The sequence below is a fragment of the Aethalodelphis obliquidens genome, unplaced genomic scaffold (genome assembly GCF_003676395.1).
Source record: "Aethalodelphis obliquidens isolate GAN/ISIS:26980383/991018 unplaced genomic scaffold, ASM367639v1 scaffold8, whole genome shotgun sequence".
In the NCBI taxonomy this organism is placed as follows: Eukaryota; Metazoa; Chordata; class Mammalia; order Artiodactyla; family Delphinidae; genus Aethalodelphis; species Aethalodelphis obliquidens.
Window position 1 is genome coordinate 45,280,222 of NW_020837952.1, and position 15,999 is coordinate 45,296,220.

Consider the following 15,999-nt stretch of genomic DNA (forward strand, 5'->3'; position numbering starts at 1 on the left):
CTTTGGAGAAAAAATTGGGAACGAATTAGGATAGCTAACACTGTACGTTTGCCCTTTACCTTTATACATAGAAAAGCATATAAACCAACTCTTTTCAACTGCTTGTGGTTGGTTGTGTTCACTTTGGGGCAACTACATTTGACAGTGGAATTTCTTATTGGAGTAAATGTAGAGTCTGTGAGTTGAAAAAGTAATTCTTCTTTCCTTCACCAATTCTCTCATTTTACATAAGTTAAAAAAAATTGTACAGGTGAAGAAAAGAACAAACTTCATTAGGATATAACAAGTTTTTTTCAATTAATATTTCTTTTTCTCTAAACTTTGGGTGTAAGACTTACACAGTAAGCCTTTTTAACGATGTGGCAGGCTGTAAGAGGCTTGGAGGCAAAAGGGTTGTACATAACTTTTAACTTTTTCTCACTTATCCCCTCTTTGTCATTTTCCTGTGAAGTAGGACAAAGCAGGCAGGCCTCCCTGTCCAGGTCAAACACAAGGGATTGGAGTTTCTAAGTTGATATTGTCACGTTTCCCTACAACTTCCCTCATTGTTAACTACACCCTCGTGCCCACGCTGCCCCTACACAGAACCCGCCGCTTAGGAAAGAAACTTTCCATAGGCTTACACAATTTTTTCCTCAAGAGAAAGTGTAAATAAGATTCAGGAGTGTAGCCCACAGAAACTAACAGAGGATAGAGAAATCACTTTCCATCGATAGAAATTCTCTACATTCCGGCTCAGAGGAACTCGGAGCTTGGAGAGTCCTCAGCTTTCACCTGATTTCATCCTTTGGTTGTGTGCACCAGGGGACCAGAATGCCCAGGCCCTGCAGGGAGGTGTGCCAGCCTGGCCGCTGCCTGAGCTTCCTCCCATTCCCTTGTGCTGGACCCCAAGCCCTTAGGTTCCAGGCAAGGTGCACAAGCAAAAGCCACACCCCTCCCTGATTCTACACACTGCGTGGAGCATCTTATTTTTGACCATCCCATTCTTTTTTTAATATAAATTTATTTATTTATTTTTGGCTGCGTTGGCTCTTCGTTGCTGTGCACGGGCTTTCTCTAGTTGCGGCGAGCGGGGGCTACTCTTTCGTTGCGGCGTGCAGTCTTCTCATTGTGGTGGCTTCTCTTGTTGCAGAGCACGGGCTCTAGGCACACGGGCTTCAGTAGTTGTGGCACGCGGGCTCAGTAGCTGCGGCACGTGGGTTCTAGAGCGCAGGCTCAGTAGTTGTGGCGCATGGGCTTAGTTGCTCCGCGGCATGTGGGATCTTCCTGGACCAGGGCTCGAACCCATGTCACCTGCATTGGCAGGTGGATTCTTAACCACTGAGCCACCAGGGAAGCCCTATACCATTACTTTCTGTTCTCAATTCCTGTTTTCTGCTACAACGACATTCAATCCATATCCTCTACGTGTGAAAGATTTTTTCCTATACTTGCTTCAAATTTGCACAGATAACTATATTCCACAACCACATTTGTGCCTGCCTTTCACAGTCATTATAGCAAGGAAGCTTTTCCTAGCATCTAACTTAACCCCACCCCCAGATGCAATGGGAGCCACCTGCCCTGCTCTCAGGGAACATGGAAAATGGCTACAACATTCCAGTGAGCAGCAGCTCCCCCAGTCCTGGTTCCAAGTTGCTTCTGTTAAAAGAATTGTCAATTCAAAACACATGCACTGTCATAAAGCCTCACTCCCATCCCAGACGCTCAACTCTGGGCCCCTTTTAGGGTGAGCCTGAAACATCACTCAGAATCAGGGCTTTTTGTCCAGACTGCAACCAGGATGGGGATGGATCAAGGCTTTTCTTCCACCCCCATTCCTGAGGCGAGCCCTGATCGGACCCCTTTTTTCAAAGTATAGTCTAGGGCTAACATTTTATGGGATCAAATACACGGCCTATTCACATTTGAGCTGTCGGCGACCAGAAAACAAAATTTCTTACATGGGGAATTTGGGCACCCTTTTTGATTCTTTGCAAACAGAAAAATCTAGCCTGGGAATCTCTTTGCAAAAAATGTATGTGCATCAGGCATCTAAAAAAGAGAATGCATAGCAGTACAACAACTTGCATTTAGGAGCAAGTGAAGGTTTTCAGAAAATGTATGGAATTTGGAAGTGAAAAACCTGCATGTGAATCCTATCACAGACCCTTACTAACTATGTGATTTGGGGCATGTTAACCTAACCTCTCTAACCTTGCATTCTCCTCTCTGTGGAATGAAAGTAATTATACATAACTCATACATACATAATGCACAGTTCATACATAACTGTTGAAAAGATTCCTGCAAAGTAATCCATAAAATTTTAAAATATATTATTATTAACACTATTGGTATTGCTGCTGCACTAAAAAAGCCTACCTCTGATTTGAGAGAACAACCTTCAATCTTACTCCCTTAGGGCACACTTTTATTCTGGGTGTTTACCCTGTGTCAGGCCTTACATGTTTTAAGCTTCACATATATTATTAGCTCATTCCTAACAACAATCCAAGAAGGTAGATGCTGTCTTTAGCATCTACCTTTTATAGTTGAGGCCAAAAAGTGAAGCAATATACCTGTGGCTATCAGCTAATAAGTGATTGAACTTAGGCAGTGTATTTCCAGAATCCATCCTCCTGAGCACCGTATCAGTAAAGACTCACTTTGGAGTATGTAATAGAAACTCAAAATAACACTGATTTAAATTAAATAGAGGTGTACTTCCCTTTTATGTAAAAGCACAGAGGTTGGTAGTTCAGGACTGAAGCAGAGGCTCTGTGCCGTACAGTGCTCAGGGTCCCAGAACTCCTAACATGTTGTCTCATTCCCAACATCTAAAACAGATGCTAGAGCTTCAGTTGCTACCTCTGCTTTCCAAGCAGCAGGATGGAGGAAGGTGTAGGATAGAACAGGGATAAAACACATGCCAGTTGTTTATTGTGGACTGTTCCTGGGTGTGGCCATATGACATTTCTGCTTACAACCCATTGATCATAATAGCAAGAGGGCTAGGAAATATCATCATTATTCTGGGTGGTTTTGTGACCCGTTGAAACTGGAGTGTTTGATTACTGAAAGAAGGGGAGAGGCAGTCAAGGGCTAGTGGATGTATGTATGGAAGAGGAGTGGGAGATGGAGCTGGAGAGGTGGGCAGGGGCTGGGTGATGAGAACTTACCAAGACCCTACAATTCACCCCTCTAATCTTTGGGTTCATCTCCCATTTTAGCAGGTGCCCAGGGAAGGCAAGGATGTCCCTTGAAAACCACCAGTTATGGCCATTGACTGGACCTCCGAAGCCTTGTAATAGGCATTCCCAGAATACAATGCAAGTGTTCACCTTGGTGGTGGACTTGAGGCTTGTTCCTGTATGAGACCCATTAACTCATTAGGTTAAAACGGGGATAGGTGGCTTCTGATTCATGTCTCCAAAGAGTCCAGAAGGAGGAGGTGGGGTGGGAGGACACCAGGACAGACTATAGGCACTGAGTGGCCTTTGGCTGGCTTCTCTGATCCTCCAGAGAGAACCTAGATGCCACATGCTGGAAAGTGACTTCATGGTTTCTGAAGACATTTCCCATATGCTGTTTCTCCGGGAACACATAATGAGACGGCGGTAGGGTGTGTCTGCTCCTTATTTTGCCAATGAGGAAAGGAAGTCAGAGTCTCCCTGCGATATTCGGTAGGATGAGGTGAGATCTTAGAATCTGTTTTTTTCACAAGAGTGCCAGGTGATTCTTAGGTTCAAGTAACTCTGAGAAACATCACACTCAGGGTGCTGAGTGATACTGGAGGGTCACGTCTCGGGAGGGTGGCAGATGAATCAGGAGACCATAAACTCCACGATTACTTTCAGGTGTGTCTTTCATCATTACTGCTGCATCTTTAGCTGGCACATTGTAGGTACTCAATAAATATTTGATGAAAGGATGAATGAAGACAAGGTTAGGTATGGAGACTTCTTGCATACTACTTCCCTCCAGTGTCCTGGAGTAATCCTAGAATAAGCTCACATTTTTACATGCTTAGTGCTGACAAGGCAGGAAATACATACTATTGAAACCTCCATTTAGAGACAGTAACCGAAGTTAAATGACTTGCCCAAGGTTACACAGATAGTAAGTACTAGAACCAGCATTCAGACTCAGGCTCGTAAATATCATACTCTCTTGTTTCTCTCATAGAGAATAACTATTCCATGTCAGTAGATTTACCGTAGCTCAGACCATTTCCCACGAAACAGAAAAAGTCTATTCTGTAGATATTTAATGTAACAGTTAACCTAATACACAGATGTGCGTCCTGTCACTCGACACCGATGTTATAGAAAAGTTCCACTCAGCTTCATAGCCTATTTGCTCATATTGAAGTGCCAAACTAGATTGCTGGAGAGGAACGTATATTGACCTTGAATGTTTACTTTACTCATGAACACACATCTGTTTTTGTTAATGGGGATGAGGGCAATCAGAGTGAGCTCTCAGAAGCAGACATTCTTGAGTGGAATTCTCTCCCAGTCTGTGAAGTTTTATCATCCCTCAGGCTAGAGAGCAGGTTGTCAGTTTAGACAGTGGCCTGTTGAACCCAGAAGCTTCTGGACTCTTCTGTTCTTTCAAAAGAGGTCTTGTTTCTTCAGGGCCCTTAGCTGAAGTTGAATCTTAAAGGAGATGTGAGATTTTGTAGAGTAACTACATCAAAAGGACCCCAAGCAGACTTGGAGCAGTAAAACGGCTCTGTGGGGGTCCCATCTAAAAACTCCTCTCTTTTCCAGCAACGAATTCAAAGCACAGGAGCTGACCTTTCTGATCTGCCTTCTCAGGGTCCCTTCCCCCTCACTGCTCCTTTGCCAACTTTTGTATCCACTGCCTCAGCTCTAGCATGTGTGGGGGAGGGGAGGTTGCCCATATTGGGAATGGTTTTCATTTCCTTCCTTCACTGGCATTCCTTTATAGAAGACATAACACACAGATTGCACAGGCAAATGTTGCCTTGTAACGTGTTTGGCATTAGCAGCCTTCGTGTGTTTTCTTGCAAGTTCTCCATTTGTCTTAGATGCAGGGCAGCTGGCCCTTATACTGACCCCTATAACACTGGCACGTAGGCTGATGGGTAGTCCGTTAGTGGGTTTTCTAGGGACTTGGCTTTTTCACTCAGCTGCCTTACCTAAAAGAAGGTTGGAAGACAGGACTATACGCTCCTTAGAGGCAAGCAATGTGACTGGGTTTGGGATCCACCCCACCACCCCAAGTGATGAGAACAGTTGACTGACTGAAGCTATATCCCCTGACATTTGGTAGAAAGTGCAGCTTTTTCAAAGAGCAGCGTATGAAAAAACAGTGGAGCTGGGAGGTGTGAATACAGAGGGTCTTGGTAGTAAGTCTGTTCATGAAGCAGTATTCATAGTCTGATTTTGTATTTCTTTTCTAACTCAATAAAAATGTGATTTTTTTCTTGGTTACAGAAGAAATATGATGACTTATGGTTCAATAATTCCATGTGTGATTTCTTAGACTCTTGACATTTATATCACGCTCCGAATAGTTACACTGCTTGTCTTCTGAGACATCTGCTCATTCCACTGGGAAAAGCATTTTGCAGTACATGTAACCTCTGGTCATCCCAGCCACCTCCCTTCCCCTCCCATCCCCCACATGCCACATGTAAGCTTTCTCAAATGATAACTTTGCCAAATCAAGGGAACTAGAGGTCTGCATCTTGCCTTCCTGTGGTGCTGACAGAACATGATATTGGGCAAACAACAGGTGGTTAAAAATTTGAGCAGGAGGGGCCCTGCACCGACTCTAATGCCCTCGAGGTAGATGGACCTGAATAAGACATGTCTAAGTGTGAGAACTGGACACTACTTCAAGGCCGTGGGAACCCAGATGGACTTATCTAAGAGAGGGAAAGGAAACTGGGAAAGATATCTGGTATCGAGCTTCCGGCCAATTTAGTCCTGTGGGGCACTCAGGCTGGATTTAATTCAATATAGAAAAATAAGGAAATACTATCATATACACTCTGAGTGTTATGTAAGAATTTTTAACTGTTAACAATATTTGAAAGAAAAAGTCAACCTCAATTTGCAAAGAAATTAAAATTTAAATGAGATTTTTTTCCCTTGTTAGATTAGTAAAGATGCTTTTAAAAGCTCACACTTGATGGTGAGTAAGGGTGCAGTGAAATGAGAACACTTACATACTTTCATTAGATATATAAATTGGTGCAATCCTTTTGTCTCATAATTTGGTAATTATTAAGAGGTTTAAATTTTGACCCAGTAATTCTTCTTCCACCAATCGATTATAATTAATCAGAAACGTGGATAAATATTTATACACAAAGATATTCATGGTAGTGTTGTTTATAGTTGTAGTAAATGTGATGTAACACATTGGGTAGCAGTGCGATTCTAACAATAAGAAAATGGTTAAATAAATGACGGCACATCCTTATGATTTAATATCGAGGTAGTCATTTAGACTTTAAAAAAAATATCATGGCTCCCTTCCAGATGAAATTAGATGTAGATGTGTGTATAAGCCAGCTCTTGCTGCATATCAAACTGCCCCAAAATTTAGTGGCTTAAGACAACACTCGAAATCTGTGGATTGGCTAAACAGTTCTGGTCTGGGCTGGCTGGAGCTGGATGGTTGAGAATGGCCTTGCTTACATATCTGGGACGGCTGTAATAGCTGGGACAGCATGGTCTCTCTCTCCACATGGTCTGTCACCCTCTAGGTCAATCTTGGGCTGTTCTAAAAGCACTAGGAGAGATCAAGCCCTAACGCACAAGCATATTTTAAGCCTCTGCTCATGTTACATTTGCTAATGTATTATTAGCTAAAGTAAGTCACATGGCTAAGCCCAGAGTCAAGGGGTGGAGAAACAGACTCAATTCTTGATTGGAGGATCTGCAAGATATTGTGGCCATTAAAAAAAAATATATCACACCATGAGACTTGCTTTGGCTAACAAAATGTGAAAGCCTTGGGAGCAGAAGCTTTAAGAGCCATTGCATGTTCCCCTATATTCTCCTTTCCTTCCTATACAATAGCCAGATACATTTGAGATGGTAGCTGCTCTGTCTGCCTCTGTTCCAGAGAGATAAAGATGAGCAGAGTCTCCATGTCAACCTGCATTGGACATGTGGCTTGAATAAGAAATAAACTTTTGTGATTCGAAGCCAGGCAACAAAGTTGAGGGTTTTTTTATTGCTACAAAATCTGGTCTATCCAAACTAATATGAAAATTGGGCAGGCATTAAAGTGACATTTTAAAAGAATGATTATTTATATGGGAAAGAGTTCATTATATATTATAATTCTATATAAACCAGTAGCCTATAAAGCTGGTATATATTATGTAATCCTAAATTTGTCAAAACAAGCAAGCACACAGACATATATCCTGGAAGGAAATATATCAGAATGTTAACAGTGAGATTACAGGTAATTTTGATTTTCTTCTTTCCTCTCTACATTTTCTAAATTATCTATAATGAATTTATATTATCATGGTGGAATATATTATTCTTTCCAATCACTACCCACCCCTCCCTGTCCATTGTCAGGTGATCCACTGTGCCTCCTATGGGAGGATTTTATGTCCTTACCTCATTTGATTTGGTTTTGGTCATGTGACATGCTTTGGCCAATGAAATGTGAGTAAATATGGCATTTACCATGTTGCAGCAGAAGGTCTATGACTCATCTTGAGTTTTGGCCAGTTCTCTTGCTCTTTCCCAGACATGTCCTATGTAGAGGCTAGGTCCTGAAATCAGAAGACAGAACAAGCCCAGGGTATAAGGTAATAGAAAATATATATCTTCTCTGCTCCCAGCTCCTATCCCAGAGCTCCTAAAACCCTTGTAATTCCCTGAGTGATAAAAGCACTAGGAGTATCTTTTGTTCTAATATTTGGTCTTTGACCCAGGTTCCTGACACTGAGCTCCTAAATTCCTTGGAATTTCCTGGGTAATAGCAATGTATTTTGCTCTAATGAGGTGACTCTTGGTGGGGGGGCTGATCACCAGAAAGACCAAGTCATGATTAGAAGCTTGGGATTTTCAACCCTCCCCTCCACTCTCCAGAGAAGCGAGAGGAGCTGGAAATGGAGTTAATCATTGATTATACCTATGTGATGAAGCCTCCATAAAAATCCTAAAAGTACAGGGTTTGGAGAGCTTCTGGGTTGGTGAACACATGGAGGTGCTGGGACAGTGGCAGAGAGGGCGGTGAAGCTCCGAGCCCCTTCCCATACCTTGCCCTATGCATCTCTTCCATCTGGATGTTCATATGCATCCTTTATCATATCCTTTTAGAATAAACTGGTAAACAGTAAGGGAGCTGCTTTCCTGAGTTCTGTGAGTTGCTCTAGCACATTAATTGAGCCCGAGGAGGGGGTGGAGGGAATACCTGATCTATGGATGATTGGTCAGCAGCACAGGCGACAACTCGGACTTTTGACTGGCATCCGAAGTGGTGGGGGGAAGGGGTTGTTTTGCGGGACTGAGCCCTTAACCTATAGGATCTGACACTATTTCCAGGAAGACAGTGTCAGAATTGAGTTGAACTGTGGGACATCCAGCTGGTGTTGTAGAACCAGTGGTGCAGGAACACCCCGACCCTCACATCTGGTGTCAAAAGTGTTGTGAGTGTGGCTGTGGTATGATAGTAAAGGGGAGACACACAAGAGGAAGAGTGAGCTTTTCCTACAGGGCCTGGTGAAAGCCACAGCCCACCTCAGCCTCCAGATAGCATGAGGAAGAAATAAACCACTGTTGTAATAAGTCACTGAGACTGAGGTGCAGGGTTTGTTAACAGAGCAAACCTTACAAGAAAATTCCTTGTTTTACTTTAAAAGACATACCTAAAAATATGGCCACCTGGGACTCTTAAGTCACCCAATTCTAAGTCCTGCCCATAAAGGATACTGCTGTCTTCTTATTCCCACACCAGACTTTCTTCCTCCCTCCCTTTCAATTACAAGGTGGAATATTACAAAAGCAGGTTGTCCCGAAGTAAACTAGTTCACAGATTCAAAGGCTACCCCAATCCTCTTATGACGGCTATATGACGGCTATATCCATTTTCTGGGGATGTAACAAGGCTTGTCATATCTTTGGACCCGAGGACAGGTAAAAAGGGAGCTCATCTCTTCCTCCGTAGAAATACTTTAGCCCTGGTAGAGAGTATGGCATGATTCACAAATCACCAACCAGCACTGAATCCTCATCATTCCAAATTAAAATAGAATTGTTTCGTCCAAAACCTGGCCGGGGATGTCCGTAAGCCACAAATAGAGGGGTTGGTCATTTACACACAATATACTCATTTATTCAAAGAAAGTGTGGCTTTCTCAGCTTTCTATAAATGATATAATCTTCCTTATGAGCCCAGCCTGCTGAGTCACAAGAAAACTCATGTTTAAGTATCTCAGTATCCCCTCCCTGTCTTCTCCAGAATGCCTGGAAGTAACAAGCGTTTGCTTATTGTGTCGCTGTGGAGGTGGGCAGGTGAAAACTCGGATCCCATGCTGCTCCTTGCATCTTCACTGTCTTTGAAGAATGATTTCCCTATGTACCTAGTCACTCCTCCCTCTGCTAGCACCTTCTGCAGACAGCTGGGGATAGAATACTCCAGGTCTGCTGTTTCTCCATTCGTCAGGGCCTGGAGTTCTCCTAGTTAATTTGCCTCATCTCAGCTCTCTGGGGTTGTGTATCTCTTTGAAGAATGGCTGGGATTTCCATTTGATTGCCAGCTCAGGTGGTCTGCCCTGCAGTCCCCACACTTTGGTCACCCTCTGCTGAGCTTGCCAGCAGCACCATCGACTACCTTCTGTGCCTTTCACTGGACCCTGGGGGGTACTTCTTGATAATCTCCATGCCAGATGGGAACTGGGGACAGCTGGGCTTAGCCATGTCCCATGTGGCAGCCCAGATTGGTAGAGGGGGGACTCTGTTTCATTCCAATTGCTGGCCTTATGCAGAAGAGAAGGATGTAAGCTAGACTTCCGCCCTTGGCCTTGGGTGAAGGTCATGGAAGGAAGTGGGCCACAGCCCAAGGATTGGAAGTGAGGGTTCAGTGGGCTCCTCGAACTGAAGCAAGATTCGCTTCTGCTTCTCCAAGAGCCATGCTTGGGCCATGTTTGGGAGCATATTTCCCATCTGTTTTTCATTCCCCCAGCATAGAATGTGGGAGGCCAAGATCACACAACATTCCCTTCTCATTCCCGGGATGCCGCTAAACTCCCTTCCTTGAATTTTTTGTTCCCATCCATGCCGAATTACTTGAATGGCTCCCAGCACACACCATGCTATTTCATACTTCTGAGCCTTTGCCCGTGCTGTGTTCTCTGCCCAGATTGCCCTTCCAACACCCACTTTTACTCAGTCCCCAAGACACTGCACAGGACTTTTCGTCCAAGATGCTCACTTGCCCCTTGGCAATGTGCACAATGAACTTTTTCAAAGAGATCTGTTGTGTGTGTCTTTATCACAAGAATCTAAGGTGCTGAGGGGATGACGTCTCATCTGAGGCATCTTTATTTTCCTGAGGCACAGAAAAAATGTTCAGTAAATGTTGGTTTAAAAAATTAAGCCTTTGTGCTCCCCTGGTCGCACAGTGGTTAACAATCCACCTGCCAATGCAAGGGACACGGGTTCGATCCCTGGTCTGGGAAGATCCCACATGCCGTGGCGCAACTAAGCCCGTGCACCACAACTACTGAGCCTGTGCTCTAGAGCCCGTGAGCCACAACTACTGAAGCGCGCATGCCCTAGAGCCTGTGCTCCTCAACAAGATAAGCCACCACCATAAGAAGCCCGCGCACTGCAACGAAAAGTAGCCCCCGCTCACCACAACTAGAGAAAGTCCGCGTGCAGCAACAAAGACCCAATGCAGCCAAAACAAACAAACAGATAAATAAATACATTTTAAAAAATAAAAATTAAACCTTTAGTAAAGAAGACACTGTATCTCTCTGTATTTCTTACAACTGCATGTGAATCTACAATTATCTCAAAGACAAAACAAAACAACCCAAACCTTAATGAACAGGGCCAGTTATTCTCTAAAGCTCCCTAGTTACCCCTGGGAGAAGATCAGTCTGAAGGAAGTCCAAGGGCTTTATGAAGTTGCCATTTCCAAATGGGGGATGGATGCTACAAACTATTTAGTAGTCAGGTGCCCTGTACCCCACTTGCCCTCAGACCTATCAAGTCCTGAAGGGCTTTGAGTTGAGCACATACAAATTATACCTATTATAAAAAGGAGTCCTTTCAGGTAGGTGAATTAGGAAAAGTGGTCTCCTCTAGGCTTTGTAGGTAGACAGTGTCTGTGTGAGGAACCAAAGTATGGCATCCCGCCCTCGGGTACTTGCACCCACACAGACTGAAAGAGGAGTAAAGGCTAGATTTCACCACCATCCTTCCCCTCAGCCCTGCACTCGTGTGTAAGGCCTCACCTGAACGCAGCGGCCCCCGCCTGAGTATTTGCCATCTCACTTCAAAGGGCTGACAGCTATGTTTCTACCCACTTGCTTATGTTGAAACATTCCTTGTGTGTGTAGCAAAAACTTAATTTTTTTGTTAATTTTCTTAAATGAGTCAATGTAAGTAAAGAGCGTGTGGTTCATTCTTCACAAAAATTAGTTCATTCTCCACAAACATCTCCTCCTTTGGGGTTTGTTCCTAGGGGAAGTTTTTGTCAGATACACTCTTTTTTCCCCTGGAGAGTGAAAATAAGGGTCCCCCTCTACACGCAGCCCTCCAGGACTTTGATAATCAGGCAGAAGTACACATTTTCACTAAGACTGTAATCTGCTGCCTGGAGCGGGGGTGCAATTACGGCCTGTCAGAGTCCCCTCTTGCCTTATGTGTCTATAAGTGTATTTGCATCTGTTATTGCCTTTGATTTCTTTTTCACAATGCTGTGAGCTCCTTGTGTGTTCCTCACACCTGCATGCTGTCGTGCCAAAGTGGCACAGACACACATTTTACTGGTGACACGCAGCAAGAAGCAAAGCATGGTTTCCTGAGGAAGCCTCCATGAAGAGAGGCAGGAGAATGCATTGGTACCCTGGGCTGCCACCATCCGACAGAGAGAAGTGTGCTTGATCGACCAAAGCTGAGTGCACGCTGGAAAGGGCTTCAGGGGAAGGAGCCCACTCTGTACTGCTCGACGGATTTATAGGAAAAGCGTGGCAGAGAAGATCTGGTGTAGTATGTAATATTGGGCATTTCCTGGTTGAGGAAGCAGTCTTGTTCAAAGGCAGAGCCTCCAGAGCTCAGCCCCTGGCATAAGGCTGTTCTTCCCTCAAGTGAACACAGACCCTCTCAGGCAGCCTCTTGCCAAACTACCGCAAGGGAGGCTGGGGTTGTCTCTCCTCTGGCACCAAGTAGGTAATTGGGCACTCAGTAAGCGTTGAATGAATAGAACTATTATTGTTAGGAGGAAACTCGTGTTGATTTCATCTAAATTTGCTCTCCTCCCACATGCTAGCTATGGCAAGGCCCCTTAGGGGTAGATGATGAGCTGGGCAGGGTTGGGGATTTTCTGTGCCTGCCCACTTCACAGGGAAGGGAGTGGGCCAATTAGCTACAGTGGGTTAGTTTTGCACCTAGATCCCTAGAATGAAAAACAAATTAACTTCTTTTTCATGCTGGGTAGAAGACATAGCCTCTGGAGAGACACAGGTGCAGAGCAACTAGGTGGCACAGTTTTCTGCTCTGCGTCATAGCTTGGGCAGAGCAGCCCCTACTATGCCCAGAACCTTGTGACCATTCTGGGAGAGGTCTAGTGAGGTACGGCAATAACGTTGTCTCGACCAAAACATCGGGGCACGTGGCAGCCATATGGAAACTGTTCAGTGCTCCTTTGGAGATAAATGAAGGGGGAAAACCCACCAGGATCCATCAGAAAGATGAGTTTCTTATGAGCCCTAAGGCCCCAGCATCCCCAGAAGTTCCAGACCTGCTACTCTGGGCTCAACATGGAGCAGGAAGGGGCTCTGAGGGGGGCAGTGCGTGGGAAGAGCCCACACCACAGAATGGCAGGCTCCCACAGCTGCAGTGACTGCTGGCAGGCCTCAGGGGTGACGGGAGAGGTTGCATCTTTTGAGGTCAGAGATGGCAGGGTTCAGTGTGAGGGATTCTTGCCGCAGCAGGCTGGCAAACACACTCCTGGGGAGGAAGGAGCTGCATTTTCTTCCATGAGCAGCAGGAGGCACTGCAGCTTGAGAAGGAAGAGGATGTGGTTCTGAGCATTGGGCAAGCCTTTTTTTCTCCCTTAAACTTAAGAGACTCCTAGGGTGGGATGGATCTGTGACCCCCCCTCCCCCCCAGTGATGGTTGGACCCATGGACTTGCCACGACCTTCTCTGCTGAGGGACAATATGGTCCACTTACGGCTACTACTACCACCACTGGGACTTCCCTGGTGGCGCAGTGGTTAAGAATCCACCTGCCAATGCAGGGGACAGAGGTTTGAGCCCTGGTCTGGGAAGATCCCACATGCCATGGAGCAACTAAGCCCATGCGCCACAACTACTGAGCCTGCGCTCTAGAGCCCACGTGCCGCAGCTACTGAGCCCATGTGCCACAACTACTGCGCCGTGACAAGAGAAGACACTGCAATAAGAAGCCCATGAACTGCAACGAAGAGTAGCCCTCGCTCACCGCAACTAGGGAAAGCCTGCATGGAGCAGCGAAGACCCAACACAGCCAAAAATAGAAAAATAACGTAAAGTAAATAAACTTATACTACCACCACCGCTACTCATGGTTCTTAGCCAGGCACTATGTAAAAGCTGTACAAGGACTTTTCCACTTGACCCTCAAAATAACTCTGTGAGGTAAGTACCACTGCAATTTAGGACTCTGAAGCTTAGTAAGGCCACAAAAATTGTTCAAAATAAAACAGCTTGGGTGGTATAGCCTGGATCCGAACACAGACCATAAGCTTCACCATTAGTCTGTTTTGCATGTGCCTCAAATGTCTCAACAGACAGTAATCTATGCAGCCAAGATATCTTCCTTCAGAAAGTGCCATGTGGCAGGAGTTGCATTTATCCTGTTCATCACTGTGGTCCCAATGCCTAGGCCAGTGCTTGGCCCACAGTCAGTACTAGATATGTATTTGTGGAATGAAAACAGGGATATGGATGTAGCAGGAAACCAGCAGTCTGTCCTGAGACTCTTTCCTAAAGTGAGCTAGGAATCATATTCCTATATCAGGTCAAGGGAAGGAAGCCGTGGACCATCAGGCTATTAATGCTTTTAGTATTTCAGATTCAAAAAAAGCATTGTTTTATGGTCAAAATGAATTATCCTGACATTCTATCATATCTTATCAGACTCTTCTTTATTCAAAATGTTGTTGGTACTATTACTTAATAAACTGGAGCAAGCAATAAATTCCACTGGTCTACAGAGACTGTGGTTGGGTTCCCAGTACCAAAATGATTTTGATTATTGAGTTGGCATGTACCCCTAAACATTCCTAAATCAGTGGTTGGCAGTGGCAAGATTCTGAGAGAAAAAGAAAAAGAACAGTGCACGCGTGCGTGTGCGCGCAGACACACACACACACACACACACACACGCACACATCCAGCAGCTTCAAAGCATCTTACACATTAATGGATTCCTTATGGAGTACATGGCTGTAATTGTGAAAGAGGACAAAGAACTAGAAATAACCTTATTTCTTTAAACAAAAAAAATTTTTTAATATTCCTTTGAAAAGTCAATTTTTCTGAAGAGAGTAGGAAAGAAAACCATTCCACATAATGGAACTCTTAAAAATGTGCGTCGGCGACACAATAGGAAACCAGAATAAATGTAGGCAAGGCAACCACATGAAGCCAAACACAGAGTGAGTTCATCTGTGCTATAACAGTGGATGGAGATGGAGAAAACAACCAGGGGGAGGGAGAATGCCAACTCATAGTAAGAAGGCCCGGGGTGGGGGCAGGGGTGCAGTAGGGAGAGGAACATTCTAGAATTCAAAACAACAGACTATTCCAATCATATTCTTAAACTCTGTATAATGAAACCTGTTTATATTATCCTTAAATTAATTGTTCGATGTTCACATTTCAGTGTCCTGGCCAGTGACCCACCAGCAATTTCCTTGTTCATAACATTTTCTTTTCTTGGTCCCTTGAAAAAAATAGCGAATGAATTTCTCATTTTGTAAAGCTGCTCTGAAATGTTTCCTTACGTCATGGGGACTGGGAGGTCATCTTGGGACACTGGATGTAATGGGGGGCACTTGGGCCGGGGACCAGGAGGTTTTCTGACTGTGAGGCAACTTCTGATCCCATTAGCTGATGGTTGACTGACATTTTGGAACAAGATTTTGTGAGAGACTGGGGGAAGGAAAAGAAGGAGCATGGGAAGGAGGCACTTAAAAGACTGAACAGGCAGGAATGAGCTGAGTGCTCCCAGATTCGAGGAGGATTTTATTATTGGACACAGATCTGTGGTGAGCTTTTAGCCAGGATCTCAGAGGCCCGGTCTGAGGGGCCTCATATAGGTTTTCTTATCAGCATTTTGCTGACCTCACCAAGTAAACTGTCTCTGTGAGAAAAGACAAGTTAACTTCTCATTTAAAAATTAAGCAGTGAAAGGAGCAGCAGCTACTCAGGGAAAGATTTTTTGTGGCAATGGGAGAAGTACAAGAGAGCAAACCCAACTCCAAGAAAATACTGAAGCCTCTCCTGTGTCGTGTTTGGCAAGTTCCCAAATAGAGGCAATTTTTGGACTCAGAACCCATTGCCTGAAATCCTGGCTGAGTCCCTAGGAGGAGAAAAGCGCTGTAACACATCCGTGTGGCTGACAGGTCTTGGTGCTCCAGCCGGGTGTCAGGCCTGAGCCTCTGAGGTGGGAGAGCTGAGTTCAGGACATTGGACCACCAGAGACCTCCTGGCCCCACGTAATATCAATCAGCGAGAGCTCTCCCAGAGATCTCCGTCTCAATGCAAAGACCCAGCTCCACCCAACAGCCAGCAAG

General features: G+C 44.8%; 1 protein-coding gene and 1 long non-coding RNA gene across 2 annotated transcripts in view; one reads left to right on the forward strand and one right to left on the reverse strand.

Annotated features, from left to right (window-relative positions):
* DRAM1 (DNA damage regulated autophagy modulator 1) overlaps nucleotides 1-15,999 on the forward strand; it is an 86,861-nt gene that overhangs the window by 58,523 nt on the left and 12,339 nt on the right. The window lies entirely within an intron of this gene.
* Nucleotides 1-15,999, reverse strand: part of LOC113620907 (uncharacterized) — a 66,400-nt gene that overhangs the window by 13,735 nt on the left and 36,666 nt on the right. The window contains exon 3 of the long non-coding RNA XR_003432973.1: nucleotides 7,599-7,756. This is a non-coding gene — a long non-coding RNA (uncharacterized LOC113620907). The remainder of the gene's footprint in view (nucleotides 1-7,598; nucleotides 7,757-15,999) is intronic.